Below are 15,065 nucleotides of genomic sequence, written 5' to 3'. Positions count from 1 at the left end.
TGTGGGAATCAGCCATCAGAGACAGACACACAGATCAAAACCAACACCACAACAGAACAAAGAGGGAAGGCCAAGGCCAACCAGATTACTGCATTAAAACATATGGAGGTATAGACGTAGACTACACTCTGGGAACGAACGTGATATTTCAATTTGATTTATGCCATGTTATTAATTGTGGGAAACACCAGGAGATGTGGAGAAGATATGATTTATACCTGTGCGGAAGTCCAGAAACTCACTCCAGTTGTCTAAGGCAGGGGGATCCGCCTAGGAACTCCAGCATGGGCAGTTTGTGTGCCGGATGGGAACTGGTTTGGCAGTATACTGGTCCATGGACCCCTATCAAAACCGAGGTCAAAAATCCAGATACGGTTAATAAGATTAGTTTAATACGCGGCCAACTATGACATAGGTCGGGTGGGGTTAATCCCCTGTTGTTGACAATACACGACCTGTGGGATGATCCATTTATGACAGGCCAGAAAAAGGCATTCTATATGGTTGTGGGAGCATATCAACAAGGCACGGACACCATGGGTCTCGTTAAGGTGAATTTGTTAACACCTCCGTCCCCCAAGAAAACAGACGCCACAATTAGCGCATTCGAAACTAAACATAGACAGAGCAAGGACGTAATCACCATAGATTACAATAAACTAACGAGAGGCGATATTGTCAAATTGGCTATTGGATATGGGGACAAAAACCTGTGGTTAGATTGGATGGCAGCTACTGCTGCCTCCATGAACATGAGCAATTGTATTGCATGTTCTTCGGCCAGACCAACTCTTTTCACCGCCCCAGCACCTCTGTTTCCCGATACAGATCCTATAGGATTTCATTGCATGATGGCCTTAACTATGCAAGCCAACCCCCCTAACTGTACTACTCTCAGCTCTATTTTTCCACCCGTTAAAAACGCCACGGTGCCGCCGGCGTTCACCCCGAGAGCTAATAACTATACGTGTTTTTCTAGGAGCTCCAGCTCCGGTATGAAGATGGGACACATGCCTGACGGCTGGTAAAAATGCACACTTGATGTCAACAGTTGGTCGGTCCCTAGCTCTATGGTGTGGGGAAGGGCTGACCTGTTTTGGTATTGCGGGGACAGGACTCTACATATCAGCCTGCCAGCAGACTGGTCTGGAACGTGTGCAATGGTCAGGTTGGTTCTACCCCTGTTTTTGCTAGGGCCACGCCAACAGACAAATTTCACATATACCCGCCACAGGAGAGACACATTTGATGTTGGCTATGGTTCTCCCATATACATAGATGCTATAGGCGTTCCCAGGGGAGTTCCAGATGAGTATAAGTTGGTAAATCAAGTGGCAGCAGGATTTGAGAACATCCCAATCATTAGTGCGCTATTTCCAGTCACTCCTAATAAGAATGTGGATAGAATTAATTATATCCATTATAACGTCCTGAGGCTCGCCAATAAAACCAGGGACGCTGTAGCAGGCTTATCTGAACAATTAGCTGCCACTTCTTTGATGACAGTTCAAAACAGAATGGCCCTCGGCATGTTATTAGCTGAAAAAGGGGGTGTTTGCTCTATGTTTGACGATCAATGCTGCACGTTCATCCCCAACAACACTGCTCCAGACGGCTCGGTAACTAGAGCCCTAAAAGGACTTAGGACCCTGTCGGAGGAGATGCATGACCACTCAGGTATAAACGACCCACTGGGAGGAATTTTTGAACAGTGGTTTGGGAAGTGGAAAGGTGTGATGGTGTCTGTGTTTCTGTCCCTGGTAGGCATGATGACTGCACTTGTGTTGTGTGGATGCTGTTGTATCCCCTGTATCAGATCTCTGTTTGAAAGGTTGATCGTCACTGCCATCGAAAAGAAGAGTCCCCCATCGACCTATCAGATGGCTCAAGGCGAGACGGAGATGGTGGCTCTGATGGAGGACGGATGGTGTGAAGAACTGGGCAGTGACACAGCGGTTGAATGTGATGTTTGAATCCGATTGGTTGGTTGGTCTCATTTATATGAGACCAAAAGGGGGGTTTGTAGATAAATGTAATGGTGTGATGTTTAATAATGATGATTACAATGTATTAATTGGAATAAGGGATATAAGGATATATTAATCATTGTGAAAGCATATGCATGAGGAACAGGGCTTGTTACAAGGACATAAGGGGCTATAGTGGCAGTGGAAAAGTACTGAGTATGTTGGCAGACAGAGGAATGCAGAGTAAATTATAGGAAGAGAAGTGGGGGGCAATAAAAGGATAGGATGTCCCAAGAAGGAGAGTGTGTCTATCTCCATGGAAGGAGTGAGGGTCGCTGACCTTAGATAAGGTTAGCGGCTCTGAATAGGAAAGGGAACAATAAGGGTGTTGTGGTCAAGGGGGAGTAGAGACAAGATGTGCTGTGATTTGTGGTTTCAGAAATAGGAACAGGATTTTACGACGGCAGCTGCAAAAAGGAGGTCACAGCAGATGTAGAAGAAGATTACCTGGAGTCCGAATATCAGGGAGGCGGAAATGGAGTCAGATGAACGGACCAATCACAAAGAAGACCACACATTCATGTTCAGTCAACACTTTGTATAGTATAAAGACTGGGTCAGGGAAAGGAGAGACAGTCAGACTTCATGAACTGACACGATCTGTTGTTTGTCAGGGATAGGAAGATCTAGACCCAGAGCTCTCTATGCTTTATCCATTTACTGCTAAATAAAACGGATGGTTTTGAGACCGAACATCTTCTCCTACTGCTTTATCAACAAACACGCAGGACTACGCTCTCACATAGATGAAGATGAGTTGGTAGAGTGAGCTGCAGTCCAACAGGATCCACAAGCACAGAATCATCTTTCCAGCCCGGCTCCTGGTAACACACGACAAGAGACCCCACACCTTTCAAACCCCAGCAGAAGTGGAGAGGTTTATTCAATCCCTTGGATAAGGACTGACGCAGTAGGCTATTAAGCCCACTTTATTTCCATTTACACGAAAGATGTAGCTACGTGTTCGGACTGTTGCCGTTTTGTTTTTGTTTTTGTTTAGGCTTTCTTTTTCTACCTGGACAGGACGGAGTCTGGTTTATAGCTAGACTATTCAGCTTTTGTGGAATGCACTTAACCCTGAATGAGACAATGTCCAAGCACCAGCCGAAATGACATGGGCACATCCAAGTAGGCCTAGGCCTAAGGGACAGAGAGAGTCATCATCGGTTTATGCACCTGTCGGAGGAAGGCCCAGTGCATCGCGGACTCTTGTGACCAGGCTACAGACTTTTTCCTCTCCTTGCCTTCCAGTCTACATGCACGGGTTCCAGGTTTGTGTATGTGTTCGGGTGGTTAATGTTATATATGCCTACATGTTGTAAGCGTTGCACAGTTCATTACTGAGGTTATGTGTGATTAGTATTTAGAAAAAGTAAGATAGCGAGCTGGAGCGAGAAGAAAAGAAAAGGTAGAGAAACTCGTTTTAGCGGTAGTTAAACGTGGGATGGGAGGGGATGTCCGGAGTTCCTGGACTTCAGGTTCGTATGGGGTTGAGGGTGGGTTTTTGTGGTTTTATTTTATTATTTATTCTTTCATCAGTGGGTGTGGTTTGTCAAAGTACTTTTTCACTACGGTTCCTAATATAACATACCGGAATCAATGTCAGAGTTGCAAGGTAAAACTTACTTGGTGGAATTGTAGGGGTTTGATCAAACTCACAAAGGTGAAGCAGGTAATGAGGAGGATAAAATCCTTGAAATCAAAAATCGTTTTTTTACAAGAAACACACATGGTCGATGAGGATGTTCCCAAAATAGCAAGACGATGGCAGGGTCAAGTGTTGTCTGCTCCTTACACCACTCATGCTAGAGGGGTTATGATACTAATTCATAAATCGGTTCCATTACGGGTGCAGCATGTAGTTAAGGACCCTGCAGGGAGGTATATTATAGTCCAGGGTAGGTTATTATCTGAAACCTTAACTTTGATAAATGTTTACGGCCCCAATGAAGATGACTCTAAATTCTATAATAGTCTGTTTTTGACTGCTTCAAATCATCCTGGGAAATACATAATTATAGCTGGCGACTTTAACTGTACATTAGATCCTTCAAAAGACAGGTCAACTGGTTTAGATGATACCCACAGTAAGTCCAGGAAGACGATACACCATTTTATGAAGGAACTGAATTTGTTTGATGTTTGGAGGCATGGTAAACCGAACGCAGTAGAGTATTCCCGCTATTCCCGTACTCATAGAACTCACTCACGCATACACTACTTTTTGGTTTCAGCACTACTTGCCTCCAAAATAGATGAATGTCATTATAGTAGTATAGTTATATCTGACCACGCTGCAGTATCCTTGACCTATGAAGATAATAACTTAGTGTGCGACCCCCCGAGATGGCGTTTTCAACCCGGGTGGCTTGCGGATCCTACATTCATAGATTTCTTAGATAAGCAGATTGACCTGTATTTTGAATGTAACAAGTCCCAGACTTCTGCTAGCACAAGGTGGGAGGCTTTCAAAGCCTTTATTAGGGGCCAAATCATTTCCTTCACTAGCTCCGAGAAAAAGGCTACACGACTTGAAATGAAGACATTAGATGAGGAAATTAAAAACTGGAAACAGAAATATATAATAATAGACATATACCTACAGATGTTCATGCAAGACTGCTACTGCTTAGATCACAGTACAGTGAATTGGCAGCTAATAAAGCGGCTGCTGATTTAATTAGACTCAAACAGTCCTACTATGATCAGGGGGAAAAGCCCGGAAAACTCTAGCATGGCGCACTAAACAACAGCAAACAGAAAGGTCTATTAATTGTATTGAAGTCCCAAGTGGTAGAACTATAGTGGACCCGACAGAGATTAATGAAGCCTTTAGAGACTTCTACGGGAAATTATACAGCTCTGAGTGCCCTCCTAATCTGGACACGCAGACACAATTCCTAGACAATCTTAATATTCCTAAAATTTCGGAGGAGGAATGTAGAGTATTAGATCAAGATGTAACTGCGTTGGAAATTGCAGAAGCAATTGGGTGTATGCAGGCTGGAAAATCAGCGGGTCCAGATGGCATCCCTATAGACATTTATAAAAAATGTCAAACCAAATTAATACCACCCCTCTTGGAGATGTTTCAGGAATCCTTTGAGAATGGCCTTCTCCCTACATCTATGAGGGGCGCCCTAATCACTTTACTCCCAAAACCGGGGAAACCAAATACAAAATGTGAAAATATGCGTCCAATTAGTCTCCTAAATTCTGATACAAAAATACTCTGTAAAATCCTTGCAAGAAGATTGGAGGATCTTCTACCTAGAGTAGTGGGGGAAGACCAGAACGGATTCATTCAAGGGAGACAGGGTTTTCATAACGTTAGACGAGTGCTCAATATTTTATACAGTCAGAGGGAGGCGCCTGACACGGCCTTACTTTCACTTGATGCAGAGAAGGCCTTCGACCGTGTTGAATGGCCTTATCTGTTTGAGGTGTTAACACGATTTGGCTTTGGGGATACATTTATCAAATGGGTAAGATTGCTTTGTACAGGGCTTACTGCAGAAGTTTTGACGAATAGTAAGGTTTCTAAACCTTTTAAAATTTATAGAAGTTGCCCTCAAGGGAGCCCTTTATGGCCTTTACTTTTTATCCTAGCGATAGAACCATTTGCTATAGCGGTGAGGACACACAGCGATATTTATGGAATTCGAGAGGGACATCTGGAGCACAGGGTAGCACTCTTTGCTGATGATGTGATATTAATGCTTATAACTCTGCATAAATCTATCCCAGTGCTCCTAAGCCTTATTGAAACATTTGGGAAAATATCTGGTTATAAAGTTAATTACTCCAAATCATCTATAACGTTACTGAATGAAACAGAGAGGAAGAATGGTCTTGTTTATGCTTCTACCTTCAACCCAACAGACACATTTACATATTTGGGAATAAAAATTGTCCTTGAGGTGAATAAGATTGCTCAGACAAATTATGAGCCCATCCTGGACGCTAGTATTGCTTCGATAGAGCGTTGGACATCCTTACCTATTTCAATGATCGGCAGGATTAATATCCTAAAGATGAATATACTTCCCAAATTTCTTTATTTGTTCCAGAATATCCCCCTACCCCCTCCTTCATCTTTGTTCACGAAAATCAAGAAACTGTTTACCAACTTTATTTGGCAAAATAAACGTCCTAGATTACGTCTATCTTTACTTTATCTACCATATGATCCAGGAGGCCTGAAATGTCCAAATATCCAATGGTATTACTGGGCAGCACAATTAAGGTCGATGATGTTTTACTTCTCACCTGGAAGTCCCCCAGCTGGGATTGATCTGGAAGCCTGCTCGGTTAAACCGGGCTTACCATTGCACCTGTATTTGTATTCAGCAGACCGTAAATATCTGAAGAAAAATACAGACGACCCTATAATATTGAATATGATTGATGTTTGGTTCGATGCTTGTAAGTATTTGAATATAAATATGTGCCAGTCATGCTTCAGTCCTATTTGGGGTAATGCCAATTTCAAACCAGGGCAAAATGATAAGGGATTTAAATTATGGGCTGAAAAGGGGTTAAGGAAAGTGCAAGACATGTACAGGGAGGAGGATGAAGTATTCATGTGCTTTGAGGAAATATCTATCAAGTATGACATTCCAAGGAATAATTTTTTCAAATATCTTCAGCTAAGGAGTTTTATATTATCCTGTCAAAGCCATTCATTAGACATTCCTACCATTTCTATATTAGAAGTTGCAGTCACAAAACACTGTTATGATAAAGGTTTAATTTCAACTATGTATGACTTATTTGTATCTGGATCTGATGAATCATCAGAGACAACACTGAGATTATGGGAGGGAGATATAGAGGAAATATCTTTAGAAGAATGGAGTGAGGCATGTAAAGAGGCCCAGAGACAGACAGTTAGCAGCAACCTAAAGCTTCTACAGTATAAATGGCTGATGCGTACATATATAACTCCTGTTAAATTGCACAAGTTTAATGACAATATTCCTAATACCTGTATTAAGTGTAGTGAGGCAAGGGGGCGCTGTTTCACTGTATATGGGAATGTGTGGAAGTGAAAACCTTCTGGCAAGATGCTGTTGATATGATTGATCAAATTTTGTCAAAGAAATTACCATTGAGTCCAAAGCTTTTTATTCTTGGTTTATATCCTACCATCCCACATCTACATAGCAATGAGTTCAGATTTATAGATATGTGTATATTACAAGCAAAATGTGTAATTGCTCTTAATTGGAAAAGTGTTGATGGACCAAGAATTGGTATGTGGGTTAAAGAAATGGCTTCAAACATGTCAATGGAAAAGATAATGTATATTGTTAGACGTAAACAAAGTGTTTTTGATAAAATCTGGGGATTGTTTCTGTACTTCTTAAGACATAATACTAATGTTGGTAACTTGCCTCAGCAAGAACAAGCTCTGGGGGAGTAGAACAACTCTATCTGATTGTTTATATGCGTAAAAGCAACTGAAAAAAACACACCCTCTAATCAGTCTGTGAAATAAATTATTATTATTATTGTTTTTTTTTTTAAATTTAATTTAATTTTTATTATTTTCTTTAACCCTGCTTTGAATTGTATTACTTGTTATAGGGACGGGGTTATGGGGGGGGGGGAGTAGGGTGAAAATGTTTTCTGTACTGTGCCATTACTTGTTTTGATGTAATTTGCAAACAAAAATCAATAAATATATTGCTTAAAAAAAAAGAAACAGAGATGCACTTCCTCCTCCATTGTGAGAAGTTCTCTTCAGTAAGACACTTCCACTTCGAGGAAATAGCCAAGAAAACACCAAACTTCCCACTGTTAAGCCCAGAGGAGAACCTAGCAGTTCTCCTGGTGAAGGAACAACAGCTCTTCTGGCAGCTCAATACGTCTCTGCTGCCACAGCCTGCGGGACTCACAACCACTGTGAGACCCCCAAGATACTATATGCTGCTGAGTCACTGCATTCAACTGGGGGGCATGTTGCACTGTACCTTATGGCAGTGAGGAATAAAGTGGTTGACTGCTTCAGTGGGCAAAGATATGGAGCATGCTTATGTGATGACACCTAGTATGTATTAATGTTTTAGTCTTTTACAAACTGCTTTGGCAATGGCATATTTTCTCTTCATGCCAATAAAGCTATTTGAATTTGACAGACAGAGACACAGACACAGACAGACAGACAGAGAGAGACAGAGAGACAGACAGGGAGCAACACAAAGAGAGAGACCGACAGATAGAGACAAATAGAGACAGACAGACAGACAGACAGACAGACAGACAGACAGACAGACAGACAGACAGACAGACAGACAGACAGACAGACAGAGATAGAGAGAGACAGACAGACAGATAGAGACACAGACAGAGAGACACACAGAGACACACAGAGACAGAGATACAGACAGAGAGAGACAGACAGATAGAGACACAGACAGACAGACAGACAGACAGAGAGCAACACAAAGAGAGAGACCGACAGATAGAGACAAATAGAGACAGACAGACAGAGACAGACAGACAGACAGAGACACAGACAGAGAGACACAGACAGACAGACAGAGACATAGAGACACATACAGAGACACAGAGAGACACACAGAGACACAGATACAGAGAGAGAGAGTGACAGATAGAGACACAGAGACAGAGAGACAGACAGCGAGAGACAGACCGATAGAGACAGACAGACAGATAGAGACACACAGAGAAACAGACAGATAGAGAGACAGACAGAGACAGACAGACAGAGACACATGCATATACAAACCAACACGGCCCAAGTATTAGACTGGTTTAAGTTATATACAAATATAATATCCTAAAACAAAAAGCTGGCAGAGCTCTATATGCAATTAAAAATAAATTCTTTAACATTGATATACCAGTCTCCATCTGGTGCAAACTGTTTGATATAGTGTAATCCTGCCCATTGCACTATATGGAAGTGAGGTATGGGGTCCACTCAGTCTTTCCAGCTACACTAGATGGGACGAGCATCCAGCAGAAACCCTACTTGCTGAATTCTGTAGAATAATTCTGAAAATACAAAGGAAAACACCAAACAACGCATGTAGGGTGGAATTAGGCCGGTTTCCATTATTGATAAATGTATAAAAAAAGATCTCTAAATTTCTGGATGCACTTAAATACAAGCCCAACAAATACATTGCACTTTAAAGTTCTGAAAACCCAAGAACTAAACCCTGAAAAGAGTCCCCTGAAGTGGCTGGCTCTGAGACTCACTAACCCTTTAACAAATACTAAGACCAACCAACCTCAGGCCAGCACTGCATTCCAAACAAACATGAGGATAAATCAGACTATAAAACAAACCAACATGAGGATAAATCAGACTATAAAACAAAAAAACATGAGGATGAATCAGACTATAAAACAAACAAACATGAGGATAAATCAGACTATAAAACAAACCAACATGAGGATAAATCAGACTATAAAACAAACCAACATGAGGATAAATCAGACTATAAAACAAACAAACTGTTAGGGTTTGCACCCGACCCCAAGAGCACAAACACAGAAGGCACAATATAGCGGGACCAACAGGCTAATTTATTGAAGAGAAAACTCAGGAAGTCCACTCTCACCAGGAAACGCGAAGTCCACCTTTAAGCCGGGAACCGTGGAGTCGCCCTTTAATCCGGGAACAGTGGAGTCGGCCCTTAATCCAGGCAGGAGGGGGGGGGGTAAACAGGAGGATACCAAAGGAGAACGGAAAATCACAGCAACGCTGGAGTGAAGAAATCCTCTTCGTAAACGGAAAGCAGCGCACAGGGGAAGGGGAGCAACGAGGAAGGTCCAACAGAGAAATCTCCAGGGAAGATCCAGGTAAGTAAACAAACTTCGATGAGCAGGACAAGCACAAGTACTCTCCCAGGGAACGGCACGAACTGGCAACAAGCTGAGAGTGACACAGCCAGATATAGGGAGGTGATTGCCAACAGGTGAGTGGAGGGGTAACGAGGAAACAGGCATCAGGTGGAGTTGGCAGAGCTCCGGGTACGCTTACACTGCAGAGCGGGGAGACGTTGAGCCTTGGCCAAGGTTACACTGCAGAGCGGGTGTGGAGCGGCGAGACGTAACAGTACCCCCCCCTCTACGGGAGCCACCTGGCGACTGACCTGGCGCCCCCGGGTGGGCACGGTAGAAGTCGGCGAGGAGAGAGGGATCCATAATGAGCTTCCGCGAAATCCAACTGCGCTCCTCAGGTCCATAACCTGCCCAGTCCGCGAGATACTGGAACCCGCGGCCGCAGCGCCGGACTTTAAGCAGCCGGCGGACCTTCCATTGAGGATGACCATCTACAAATTCCGGAGGCGGAGGCTCAGGAACCGGGGGCATAAGAGGACTGCTGGAGACGGGCTTAACTCGAGAGACGTGGAAGACAGGATGAATGTGCATGGAGGAAGGCAGCTTCAGCCGAACAGCTGCCGGGCTCAGGACTTTCTGGACTTCAAAAGGACCAATGAAGCGGGGCGAGAGTTTCTTGTCGGTTGTCTGGAGGGGAACGTCCTTCGTGGACAGCCAGACCCTCTGTCCCTTCTTGTACTCCGGCGCAGGGGTACGTCGCCGGTCAGCCCCTCTGCGAGCGCGCTCCCCAGCCTTGAGCAGTGCTGTCCGGATGGTCCTCCAGACACGCTGACAGCGTCGCAAGTGGAGCTGTACGGAGGGAATGGCCACTTCATCCTGCTGTGGGTCGAACAGGGGAGGTTGATACCCCAGGGATGCCTCGAATGGAGAAAGTCCAGATGCAGAGCTGACCAGGGAATTGGTGGCGTACTCTACCCACGGTAGGTAGTCACTCCAGGTGGAGGGCTTGCTGTTACATACACAACGCAACGCTGTCTCCATGCTCTGGTTGCCCTCTCGGTCTGACCATTTGTTTGGGGGTGGTAGCCCGAAGACAGACTTACTGTGGCTCCGATGCCTTTACAAAATGCACGCCACACTTGTGAGGTGAACTGAGGACCTCTATCGGAGACTACATCTGATGGCAGGCCATGAAGCCGGAAGACATGTTGCATCAAGAGGTCCGCGGTCTCAGCAGCCGAAGGAAGTTTGGGAAGGGCTATCAGATGGACGCCCTTGCTGAAACGGTCTATGACGGTGAGAACCACAGTGTTTCCCCGAGAAGGTGGTAGTCCGGAAACGAAATCCAAAGCCACGTGAGACCAGGGGCGGCTAGGAATAGGGAGTGGCTGCAACAGACCAGATGGCGCCTGGTGAGAGGCCTTGCTGCGGGCGCAAACAGTGCAGGCCGCTACAAAGCTCTTGACATCCTCCCGCATAGTTGGCCACCAGAAGCGCCGAGCGATGAACGACTGGGTACGACTAACTCCTGGGTGACAGGAGAAACGACTGCTATGACCCCACTGAAGAACTCGAGACCGAACAGCATCTGGGACGAAGAGGCGACGGGGTGGCACGTTACTCGGAGCGGGTTGAGCACGTTGGGCAGTGCGAACAGCAGACTCAAGACCAAAAGTGACCACACCGACCACTCTAGCCGCAGGGAGGATGGGTTCAGGCTCTTCAAACGCGCCTTCCTTCGGGTGTAGCCGAGACAGGATGTCAGCCTTTACGTTGCGTGTCCCAGGACGGTAAGTCAGAACATAGTTGAAACGACTAAGGAAGCCAGCCCACCGAGCCTGACGACTGTTGAGACGTTTGGCTGCCCTCAGGTGAGTCAAGTTCTTGTGGTCCGTCCAGATGAGAAACGGGTGCTCAGCGCCCTCGAGCCAGTGGCGCCATTCCTCCAGAGCAGCCACTACAGCCAGTAACTCCCGGTTTCCAACGTCATAATTCTGCTCGGCCGGCAGAAATCGGCGGGAGAAAAAGGCGCAAGGATGGAGTTTCTGGTCCTCAGCCGACCGCTGGGAGAGCACCCCCCCTACGCCTGAATCCGAGGCATCAACCTCTACCACGAATTGTCTCTTGGGGTCAGGATGGAGCAGCACTGGGGCCGAGGTGAACCTTGTCTTGAGGACTTGGAAAGCAGAGCTGGCAGCAGGAGACCAGATGAAGGGTTTGGCTGGGGAGGTCAACGCAGTAAGCGGTTCTGCCAGCTGGCTGTAGTTGCGAATGAATCTCCGGTAGAAATTTGCGAACCCTAGAAAACTCTGCAGCTCCTTACGGTTGGTAGGTTCCGGCCAGTCCACCACTGTCTGGACCTTGCGGGGATCTGCTCTGGTCCGTCCCTTCTCTACGATGAATCCCAAGTAATCCACAGAGGGGGAGTGAAACAGGCACTTCTCCGCCTTGACGTAGAGTTGGTTCTGGAGGAGGCGCTCCAGTACCCTGCGAACATGCTGGACGTGTTCCTCAAGAGACTGGGAGAAAATGAGGATGTCGTCCAGGTAAACGACGACAAACACATCCAACATGTCACGGAGTACGTCGTTCATAAACGCCTGAAACACTGCTGGTGCGTTTGTGAGTCCGAACGGCATCACCAAGTACTCATAGTGGCCTCGGGGTGTTTTGAAGGCGGTCTTCCACTCATCGCCTTCCCTGATTCGCACGAGGTGGTAAGCGCTCCTCAGGTCTAGCTTGGTGAAGATGGTCGCCTGTGAGAGAGGCTCAAAAGTCGAACTCATAAGTGGAAGCGGGTACTTGTTCTTAATGGTGATTGCGTTCAGTTGCCGGTAGTCAATACAAGGTCGAAGTCCCCCGTCCTTCTTCTTCACAAAAAAGAACCCTGCAGCAACAGAGGAAGACGAGGGCTTGATGAGACCTGCAGCAAGGGACTCGGTGATGTACTCATCCATGGCCGCCTTCTCAGGGAGTGACAAGTTGTAGAGGCGGCTACTGGGAAGAGTAGCCCCAGGACGGAGATCAATGGCGCAATCATACGGGCGGTGAGGCGGGAGTGACTTAGCACGGGTCTTGCTAAATACCTCACCAAGGTCATGATACACAGGGGGCACGGAGGAGAGATCAGGAGGCAGGGGAGTAGGCGAGCTCAAAGGCGTAGCACTAGGAGCTGCACGAAGGCATTGGGCATGGCAAGTAGAGCCCCATCCAAGGACTGTGCCTGTGGACCAAGAGATGTGGGGTTCATGGTGTCTGAGCCAGGGGCGTCCCAAGATAACTGGATTAAGCGGGGAACGTATGATGTAAAATTGCATTGTCTCTGTGTGGTTACCTGCAACGGTGAGAGTAACGGGGACAGTCCGCTGTGTGATACAGGCTAATCTCCGGTCATCCAAGGCAAACGCATCAATGGGGGTCCCAAGAGACTCAAGGGGAATGTCTGCCTGCGAGGCAAAGTCAAGGTCCATAAAACTATCATCTGCTCCGGAATCAATCAGGGCTCCAAGGGAAAGTCTCTGGCCCGCCCAGACTAAAGCAATAGGAACAAGATGGCCGCGAGATTCGGACCCACGGGAGAAGGAAAGGCGGCTTACTAGGATCTCCCTTGGTCCTAGTAAGCCTAATCTTTTGGCCGTGAGGGACAGTCGCGGAGTCGGTGCCCCTTAAGACCACAGTACAGGCAAAGACCTGCCTTGAATCGGCTCTCCCGTTCAGCAGGAGTAAGTCTAGCACGTCCTACCTCCATCCGCTCTTCTACATCCCCAGGTGGCGTTGTCGCGAAAGAGTCAGAGGAGGGATTGGCCGGGGAAACGGGAACAGCGGTTCGGTCTGACGCAGAGGTAGTTCTGGGATTGAAGGAAGTTCCACGCAAGGCCTTCTCACGCTTTCTCTCCCGGATACGTCCATCAATGCGGATAGCGAGAGCAATGAGGTCATCCAGAGATGAGGGTTCTTCTCGGGTAGCAAGTTGATCCTTCACCGCCTCGCTCAATCCTCTACGAAAAGTGGCACGCAGGGCCTGGTCATTCCATCCGCTCTCAGCGGCAGCCAGGCGGAAGTCGACGGAGTAATCTGTGACGCTGGCGCCGCCCTGCTGGATGTTATTCAGTCGTGAGTCAGAATCCCGACCGCTTACCGGATGGTGGAAAACCTTACGTAGCTCTGCGACAAAGTCTCTATAAGAGTTACAGTAGCTGGCCCCCATGGACCAAGAAGACGTAGCCCACTGCGCTGCTCGACCACTGAGCAGGTTGGTCACGTAAGCGATCTTAACAGCATCACTGGAGAACACGGTGGGCTGGTGTGTGAAAAACAAGCTCACACTGCATAATGAAGGTAGAGCAAGTTTCAAAGTTACCGTCAAATGGGCGTGGACTGGTAATGATGGTTCCACGGGGTAAATAAACAGGAACCGGAGGATCTACTGGAGCGGCGGCCACAGGGGGCGCACTTGCTGGCGGTACAGGCTGGTTCAGCTGCTGGTTGGCAAGAGCTGCTGAAATGGTCTGCAGTTGTTGCATGATCTCTGCCTGCTGACTCGCCATCGCCGCCTGCTGGACAGCTAAAGCTTCCACAGAAGCTTGCAGGGGTTGAACTTGAGACTGGAGACCCTGCACAGCAACCGAAGCCTCTTGTAATTGCTGGGAATGGGCGTTGGTAATCTGAATTTGTTTTACTAGGGCTGCTTGCACCGGATTGGCTGTGGGTGTGCCGTCTGTGCTGGCTGGGGTCGTCATGGCCAGTTCGTACTGTTAGGGTTTGCACCCGACCCCAAGAGCACAAACACAGAAGGCACAATATAGCGGGACCAACAGGCTAATTTATTGAAGAGAAAACTCAGGAAGTCCACTCTCACCAGGAAACGCGAAGTCCACCTTTAAGCCGGGAACCGTGGAGTCGCCCTTTAATCCGGGAACAGTGGAGTCGGCCCTTAATCCAGGCAGGAGGGGGGGGGGGTAAACAGGAGGATACCAAAGGAGAACGGAAAATCACAGCAACGCTGGAGTGAAGAAATCCTCTTCGTAAACGGAAAGCAGCGCACAGGGGAAGGGGAGCAACGAGGAAGGTCCAACAGAGAAATCTCCAGGGAAGATCCAGGTAAGTAAACAAACTTCGATGAGCAGGACAAGCACAAGTACTCTCCCAGGGAACGGCACGAACTGGCAACAAGCTGAGAGTGACACAGCCAGATATAGGGAGGTGATTGCCAACAGGTGA

At 46.9% G+C, this 15,065-nt stretch overlaps 1 protein-coding gene across 3 annotated transcripts in view; it reads right to left on the bottom strand.

Annotated features, from left to right (window-relative positions):
* Nucleotides 1–15,065, bottom strand: part of kazald3 (Kazal-type serine peptidase inhibitor domain 3) — a 98,369-nt gene that overhangs the window by 25,522 nt on the left and 57,782 nt on the right. For 2 of the 3 annotated variants that reach the window (XR_008810906.1, XR_008810912.1), the window contains exon 4: nt 219–342. The exons of the other annotated variant lie outside the window; for it this stretch is intronic. The gene's annotated coding sequence lies outside the window, so the exon portion shown is untranslated. The remainder of the gene's footprint in view (nt 1–218; nt 343–15,065) is intronic. 3 annotated transcript variants of the gene reach the window in all.

Source organism: Lampris incognitus, chromosome 1 (assembly GCF_029633865.1).
Source record: "Lampris incognitus isolate fLamInc1 chromosome 1, fLamInc1.hap2, whole genome shotgun sequence".
NCBI lineage: Eukaryota > Metazoa > Chordata > Actinopteri > Lampriformes > Lampridae > Lampris > Lampris incognitus.
The sequence above is the reverse complement of the archived record's forward strand: the minus strand, read 5'-3'. Positions and strand labels throughout refer to the sequence as shown.